The sequence below is a fragment of the Habropoda laboriosa genome, unplaced genomic scaffold, assembly GCF_001263275.1.
Source record: "Habropoda laboriosa isolate 0110345459 unplaced genomic scaffold, ASM126327v1 scaffold423, whole genome shotgun sequence".
Taxonomy (NCBI): domain Eukaryota; kingdom Metazoa; phylum Arthropoda; class Insecta; order Hymenoptera; family Apidae; genus Habropoda; species Habropoda laboriosa.
In genome coordinates this window covers 107,831-117,294 of record NW_017100606.1, presented here as the reverse complement: position 1 = coordinate 117,294, position 9,464 = coordinate 107,831, and the positions used below count along the sequence as shown (strand labels likewise).

Genomic DNA, 9,464 nt, shown 5'->3' with positions numbered 1-9,464 from the left:
GGAATATTAATTATCGAGACTTTGGAGTTAAACGTGGGAAACGATATCGTCCGCCATTTTTATTCGCGACACCAATTCGAGCTCTTTGGAGAACATTTTGCACGACATTTCTGAAGGCGTTCGCGGTAATGTTTTTTAATTTCTTGGCGAATATTCTCCTTTAACTCTTTGAAGCACAGAATTTTAAGACAAAAACAGACTCTAGTTGCACAGGAATTTTATTTTTAAAAAATGTAACAAAGTAGGTATGAATTACGACATAAAACAAGTAGAACTTAAAAAAAAAAAAAATGTTGAGATAATTAATTATTAGGTGGGGCATAAATAATCTCACCATGAAATTTGTGAAAACAGGTTCAATTAGATTAGTTTTATCTTCTTAATGTTTCAAGGTGGGATGAAAAACATCCCACTGTGCATATGTAAGTACTAACAAGGTGGGACACTTTTTACCCCACTATGCCCCAAAGAGTTAAGTTGTCGAATTATTGTTCGTCTATCACCGTAGACCTTGCTCTTCAAGAAATTTCAAAGAAAGGAATTGGAAACTGTCAGGTCTAGCAATCTGGGCGACAAATCGATGTCTGTGGAGTTCAAAAGGCCTGGAAACGTCTTTCAACAGTTGTATCGTATCACATGTCGTACACTTCGCGTGATAAGACAGAGGTGTTCGGTTCTTGTTCAACACTATCACGCACGCTTTGAATATTTTCAGCCGAGCTAACGGTTCAGGGACGGCCAGAATATGATCTAACTGCCACAGTACCAAACTCCCGGAAATTCTCGGTCAAATGTTTAATCGTTCGGGTGATCAGGCACGTGATTTCGATCGAATTTTCCTCGTAATTTTCTTACACGCAACTGATATGCAATATAAGTTTCTACGATAAATATAACGCTCGATGATAAATTTTTTATGTGTCTACTCCACAACTCTCAAATACCAACTAACAGTTAGAGCGTTACGTCGTGCCAAAATGGCAGCCAATTAAGTTATAGGACTAATTTTCGGTACACCCTGTATATCATTACATAAGAATTAACTTTTAAATATGTGTTATTACGAAATGGTGCTAATAGATAACTTGGTGACGCGATAACTTTGCAATGTTACAAAATCATGGAATCAACAAATAGCGTAGATTTTCGCTTAAGGGGGTATTCTAGTCTAGAGTGTCATTTTTTAGTCCTTCTTAGGGATTTTTTTGTAAGGAAAGTATAAGTTTCTCAGTGTTGACATTTTGCATACGTATTTATTCGTGTCTTAAGAAAGTTCACAATTTTTTTCAAGTGAAAATAATCAAAACTGTCTGAATTATATATTATTCAGTGCGGTCCCTTTAAAAAAAAGTGTCCTACTGACTGACACGATTCCGCCCATTCTGTTTATCCGAAATGAAAAAACCAAAAGGGTTCTTGATTAGTACGAATGTGATTATGGTGTGAACCAGAATGAGAAAAAAATAGTGAAAATTTACAAAATGACGGCACTTTGAATTTTGTGTATCGATTTTGTCGACTTTTTCTCGTCTTTCAGAGGTTCTAAAAATCAGAAAAATGTATATTTTGGCATAATTCTGGTTCAGACGATAACCGCACATCCACTTGACAATTTGAAGTCAATCGGACAATTAGAACTTGAGATATCATGTCAGCCATTTAGAAAAACATTTCGAGAAAAACGCGTTTAAAGTTTCTCATACCAGTTACACGAGAATGGTATACTTTCGACCACGTACTACATGTCGTCTTCTTTATCCATCTATAACTTCGTCAATTTTACGAATTCGGAAAAATCCTTCGACAGTTATACTTCTGCAAATGTCTACTTTGAGAAAATGTAAAAAAATAAAATCGATTTTTTTGAAAAGTCTAGACTAGAATATCCCCTTAAATGAACAACGAAACATTTATTCCTTATAACTCTTTCACAAAGCATTCTCGAATACCGATTCATAGAAGCTAGTTTAACTCATTTGTTCTTCCAAATATTCCCAACTTTGATATTTGAGAATATGGACTTCGCGAGGAGAATGTTTTTTTCACTACGATATTTCATATCTGTACAGTTGACGTAACACATACCATACGCAATGTCACAATCTCGAGCGAAAAGTGAAAACCCGTATGAAATATTTTTAGCCCTGCATTTTACGTCAAACGGTTTTAATTCGTGTACGATAATTATGAGGCCGCGTGGCCTCGAAAACTTTTACCATTTCGACGGTTAAACGGAAAATATTTGAAGCATGGGCAACGAGCCAAAGTCTAATCTAAATATAGTTCCTTTTTCAAGAGTAGCGTACGATATGACGGCCATTCGCTTCTACATCTTTATCGTGAGCAATTTTCAATCGAGTTTTCACTTTCAAAACAGATCTGTATTAGTGGTGGTAAAATGTCGATTAAAATTACATTTGTGAAGACTGGCAAATTTCTTGGGGTTCGTATGTTCTCTCATTTTAGATAACATGTAGCTACATTTTCTGCTTTAAGGTTATAAAATTTTGACATATTTTTAGTGGACGTTGAAATGCTTTTAGACGAAATAATACCTTTATTTGCTGAAACAAAATGTAATAATTTTGACAAAAGCCTATCGGTAACTGTTTAATTTTGTTTTCACTGCAATAGATAGTTCTAAACATGATGTATATACACTACCGGCCAAATGTTTGGAATCACTGTGCATTGCATGTTGCACCAAAATTCTCAAAAAAGAAAAAAGTTAACATTTATAATAATTTTTGAACAAATTTTTCATCATTCAAATCAATTGAAATGAGGTAAAGTGCTATTGATCTCCACAACATCAATTCCAAATCAATAAAGAATTAGCAGCGGATTCAGTATTGATGTAAATTGGCAGGCGATACCAAATTTTTGGCCGGTAGTGTATATTAGTATTCTGTAGTAGGGGATACTGGGGCTAAAATTTACAATTTTAAAATGACCGAGAAATAATGTAGTTGTTTTCTTCACTATTAACTAATCTATTGTTAAATTTATCGTACTTTAAGATTCCGAGTTTACATTTAATATGTTGCAATTAGTTTTTCGTAGGGAGCCATTTATTTGCAACTTCTAACGTCATCGTGGGGCAAGTTGTTACAGCCTTGGGATTAGTTGTTACAAAGGAAAAAAAGTTGCTTCTCGGTGAAGTATTTCAATTTCTGATGAAATAAAATACAATTCTATGAATAATGTTTATTTATTAAGGTTCACATCAACTAAAATATATTATTTTTAAAAGAAAACTAAACCAGTAGGTATAAAAATCATGAACATTATCTTATTTATTGAGATCTATACTTATTAACAACCTTAAACCTAATATAATTAATTAACTTTCTAACAATATTAAAAATCATCACACGACTCGACGCATTTGGCAAACTATGGAACGATGAACAATGAAGTCGCGTGGATAAGACGTGAAGTCGTCGACGTTTCAGAGATTAAGTTGTAAATGTAGTAAAAAAAAAGGAAATGTTTTCGAGAGGCTATTTGGACCCGCGCACGTGGTGCCCCGATGTGCCCGGCAAAACACTCTATTGCTCACGGCTGAAAAGTAAGAACCGGCCCCAAACCAGCGGAACAAAGAGCCCCAATCGACACCCGTGGCAATTTATGTGAAGATTCTGCTTATGTATTGAAATAGTCTAGTAAAAACCATTGCAACGTGTTCTTGAATGTCAGTTGATCCACAAGGACGAAACAATTTATTATTTCGACGTTAAATAATCGACATATGTAGACGAAAAACTAACGAACGACAAATATGTACTTTTCTATACGTGTCTTCGTTTTGACTGTACACTTAAGACTTTTGGGTGAAAAAGGACCTAAGACCTTATGTGTAACAATTTTTCTTTCCAACGCGACATATGAACCTAGACAATAAACGTTTAAAATAATGTTAGGGAACGTAAATTTGATAACAGCAAAAATGACTAAAAATATAAAAAGGCGGTGGGTCAGAAAAGACCCGAAGACCGATCTAGGGTTAAAATGGATAACAGAGTGGCGTGATCGACTCACATGGCGAAAACGATTGAAAGCACAATCCTATCTTTTTTTTTCGTTTTATAGTTATAACCATTGTAACAACTTACTTGGTTCGATTAAATTACAAATACCTCTAGAATAGTAAGTTTATAATCATTTTCATAAATACTGTTGTACAGTGCATGCAACGGAGTTTAAGGCTTACTAGTTGCGTATCGTTAAATAACGAAGACTTCATCTCGAAGCTACTTAATAGCTATCGTGTTATTGTTTCCGAATATGAGACCCTCGGAAGTTCCTGTTATAAGAAGAGTCTCGTATTAGGTACCCAATTTTGTTTTAGCGTGCAAAGTGTTACCGGTGAGCCCACCAAGTCTGCGGTGCTGAAGAAACAGATTTAATATGCCGAATGTGTGAAAAAAGACAGAAAAAATAGTTTTCTCATATTAGGAACCCATTTTTTAAATCTGTGTATTTGCATAATTTGCGTTTTTATTTTATTACGAAGGAACCGAATTTTCTTTACCGTACATTCCAGTACCTTGCAAAAGAATACCTTGCAATCGAATTTTAATAAAAGTGTTCTTAGTCGACAGTTATGACTTCTTTAAGAAACCGGTCTCATATTAGGCAACTTTACCCTATTATTCCAATGGTACTCAGCCTAGAAAACGGATAGAAAAATGCAACAAACGAAACTTTTCATAAAAAGTTGAAAAAACAAAATATCAAAAATTTCAATGAAATAAAAAACGTAAATGGCGTAATAAAATTTTTATAAAAATTGTCGAATAACGTAAAAATTAATAAAATCCTAAGATTGGCGTAATAAAATTTTGACAAAAATTGTCGTACAACATTAAAGTTAATTTAACTCAAGATAATAGGAGAAGTATGAAAGATATTTTCATTTGTCGACAATTCTAAATAAATCTAAATAAACTAGGGTATCGAATGATTCTAATTCTGTATTCTATTTCAATGAAGATCAAAATAAAGTCGAAATCTATTTGATGCAGCTAACTTTGACTGAAATTTTCGCATAGATGCAATATAGGCAGAAACCAGTATTTCAGGTTATTCTTGTTTTCTCAGCCGAACGAGAGGATACTGAAAATTTTCACGGTTCTGTATTAACTACTGACAACTTGTAAATGTCCCTGTACATTATTTAGGTAGATTTACAGTCATTTCCGCAATTAAAATGGCATCCTAGTTTTTTCTTCTTCTGTAAATTGAATACATTGCTTGTCGGCTGCGTCGACAGGAATTTAGCTATACTCTATACTTTTGTGACTGTACTCGTCATATTTACCATTGACAGTTTAAACTACGTAACACGTATAATTTTTCTTACTATTAATACAATACTTTTCTTTTTTGCATTTAACTTCAATAGGGCTATAGTTGTATTAGCATAACAACTAGTGTAATAACATTGTATTTAACTTCATCGTCGAATTATACGAGTCACCCTGTATACATTATTAAACTATTCATTGCACACTTATTTAACGTGAATATCCCGAAGAATGAGATTTCGGTTTCTTCTCAATGACCAAACAAGACATTTCTTTCATTTATTAGGTTGTCCGGAAAATTCACGTCACTTTTTAAGTACTCAAGTAAACTTTATACTTCAAAGAAATAATTTCTTTGTTTTATATGTATACATCTATATGAACAGTTTTGTTCTACAACTTATCGCCGTTTTCCGGTAATTTGAAAATTTCATTTTGCCAAAAAGTTTGTTTCTCTTTTCTTACTTCAAGATCGAAACTGCCATCTTTAAATTTTGCAAACTATATGCGAACAATTCTTTTCGATAGACTACCTTCTCTGTAAAAATTACATATCTCATTTGTTGTTTCAGTGGCCTGTTTTGCCTTTTTGGTAGAAGAGAAACATTAAATTTTCGGAAGTGTTCCCTGTTTTTACCATCTTAAACATACTATAACTCCGAGAAAGAAACTAGTAATAGTAATAATTGGACTTTCAGAAGACACGTGAAAAAATAATTTTTCAGAATATATGCGAACTTTGTACGTTTTCACTCGAATTTTATTTGTTCTGACGTATTTAAACACCACCTATCGAAAATCAGCACGAACTTTCCGGACAACTTAATGCACAAATTCGGTGCCTTTTTTCACAGTCTCGACAATCTTATCGACTAAAAGCCGCCATATTTGTTCAGAGAGGGAATTGGTTGGTTGCCTGATAAATGGGGAAAGGTCATACAAAATAATGGTGATTATTTTGAACATTAAAATTATGGGCTGCACTGTAGTATTTGGGCTCACTCCTATTGAGTCGTACGGTACATCGTTAAAAAGCGTACGAATAGAGGAGTCCAACATGGATGATTATTGCTATCGCAAATGCCCCATTGAAAAAATATAGATTAAAATGTGTCAATCCGGCACTAGCGTAGGCTTCTATATTTCCAGCGTAGAAATATGTATATCTAGCCCAAACCTAACTCAATACGATAACGTAATCTTATACACACCGATATTGTGGTAATATTTAGAACAAACAATTAGTCGTATAAAGTCTCGTCTCAATTTACGCCTAAATATACGTAACGACTAAACTGCGGATTTTTATGCATTTCTAAGAAATTTAAAGGTGCAAAATTGCACAAAATGCTCGTAATATGAAAAAATATACAAAACATCCGAATTATAGTGCTTCTTATAATATCTAACAGATGAAATAATTTTCCACCGAATTTCTGTAATACTTTGTTTACTACATTCTGAAAAATATAAATTTGCACAAAAATCCGCAGTCTAGTAATGACAAATGTAAGTGAAATGATCTTTTTACAAAAAGAATGTACTTTTTTCACCGTATCGAAATTTGACTTATATTTTCTGAATGGGACATTTGCGGAAGCAATAACCACCCATGCTGGACTCCTTTATTCGTACGCTTTCCAACGAGGTATCATACGACCCAATAGGCGTGGGCCCAAATACTACAGTACTGCCAAATTGTTTGATTTCTTGTAAATAAACATTGAAGTTCGTGAAAAATGGTATCGAATTTATTCGTACACCTAATAATTTATAAATTGTAATAAATTTTTTTAATATAAAATATTATTCCCTCAGAACGATTGACAAAAGAAGAAGAAGATACTTTTCATACAAAAATTTGTTTAACACACGTGCTATTGTATCATATTTAATAAGAATAACATTTACAGTGTAACAGATTTTATAACTGTGTCACATTTATACTCTTACCGCATTAGGAGACATTAAAAGCATTAATATCAATAAATCGTGACAGAAGTTACTTCCGCTTTAATAAATCTCATTCTTTCCTCCTCCCCCTCGCTTCTTCTTTCACTTTCTTCTTTCATCTCTCTTTCTAAAGCGTTGTCACGTCGTTTTTTTTTCTTCATTAAAATTTATGTATAGCGGTACAGTTGATTAATGCATGGATATGATTCTCGAACAGAATGTAAATCCAACTCGTAACACGCGAAAAATACTGTACGCGTGCATACGTAAAGAAAGGCGCGAAAAATATATTAGAAATTAGTGCAACATATAATTACCATTTTACAATGCATTACGTATATTCTCTTTTCAATTATTACGTACACAGGGCCGCATTTATACTTTTGGAGGCCCCAGGCGCAACATCGTTACTTTGGCCTCAAAAGAACAAGCCTATTTCAGTTAATAAAATTCATACACATTTTTTTTTTTTCGAGTTTATTGAAAGCAAAAGTCAACATTTCCGTAACAACTCATTTTTAAAATAAAAATAAAAATAACGCAATATTGGTACACATACATTTGCCTTAAAAAAAAGGATAAAACTAAATCAGTTCAAATTTAAATTGAAAAAATTAATAACTAAAAGTTTTTATATTGTGAATTTAATATTTAAAAATAAGTATTTTATTTTGCAGCTACAAGTAGGCTGTTTTGTTATGTTGCTTGCGAGGAGTAAGATTTAAAAATTTGGCCCCAGCCTAATGCGGCCCTTCTGTAGTTTTCTCACATAATTTTTCTATCCAAAATATTGTCTTTATATTAAATAAAAATCTTTTTCCTACTAGAAAACATTCTGGTTGAATTTTGACACAGTAAAAACGGCACAAGTTCACATAGAAACCTTCAAAACAAGTGTTGAAACGACAATATTGCAGATATTCATAATGCAATTGTGGTTACGTATTCTGTTAAATTTATGCACGAAAACGTCACACGTGTCTTACTTCTGAATAAACTATTAGATATTTTAGCTCCCGTTATAGAGAAAAAATTTGTCTTCGAACAAAGTCTTCAGTGTGCAAAACGGATATATTTTCCAATATTTATAATCAGCTGTAAATTATTTTTCCAATAAAGAGAAATTGCTCTCATAAATCCATTGATACTAATGCGTATGAAATATTCTCCTACAGCAATTAAGATTCATAATTATGTCTTTCATTGAAACTTCGGTAAAATGAATCACGTAGATGTGCATAAAAGTAAACAAACAATATTTGAAAGCATTCGGTAATTTTTGACAGGTATTTAAGACGCATGACAAAAGCCCTAATACTTAATGATACTAATTGCTGTTTATATTTATGTCCCAGTCATTCAAGATTTGCTCCTCAAATATGAACTTTGTGTTGGATAGCTAGAGTATGTATTATACTATTTTTAACGCAACTATTTCAACCTTTAGAATAACAAGCAAATCTAATTTATGTACAGTTCTTACTGTCGAGGCTTTCGGGTCCGTATGAAATTATCTTCCCGACGTTTCGCCAGCATTGCAACTATTTCTGAATATGATATATGCAACTATGTCTGATAGTGTATCAGTTACTGTATGATGCAGGGCCGTGAAAGCCTCAAATCTCTAATTCATGTAAATTCTGATGGAATTCGTATAACAGAATTTGCACATTCTAACATCAATTATTATTGATTATTGTTTTATTATATTTTTAGGTGCAAATACGTTTCTACACCGTTCGCATAATTTCTTACTCTTTTTACTCGCACGAGAGATCTGTTAAGAATACGAAACTGCTTCGTGTTTGCAAAGCAACTGTTTATTCCAATCGTAACTCTCAGAAAGTTGAGCGATGCTCTCAGACAGCGAGAGATACTCTCGAGAGCAACTCGCGATAGTTTTACACTGAAAAGGACAGCTAGCTTTATGTTTAGCTCGATGTACGTACAGCGACGCAGGCTCGCGTTTCTTATGTTTGGCTCGCAAAAAATATGACGAGTTCTGAGAAGTTAAGGCCTAGAATTTTTCCCAGAACAGTTGCGAGCGTACAGCGATCAAATATCGGGCAGGACGACTCGACCCCAGTCGGTGTTTACGAGGCTGTCGAACGAGTGCTTCGACGAACGTCGCTTATACTGCATACTGTGCGATTGTAGTCTTGTAGGGAATACATCGAACAACGCGTTTTCGATTATACGCGG

The 9,464-nt window shown here is 33.5% G+C and overlaps 1 protein-coding gene across 2 annotated transcripts in view; it reads right to left on the bottom strand.

The window, feature by feature from the left end:
• Positions 1-9,464, bottom strand: part of LOC108576701 (sodium/potassium-transporting ATPase subunit beta-2-like) — a 25,135-nt gene that overhangs the window by 8,487 nt on the left and 7,184 nt on the right. The gene's annotated exons all lie outside the window — the stretch shown is intronic.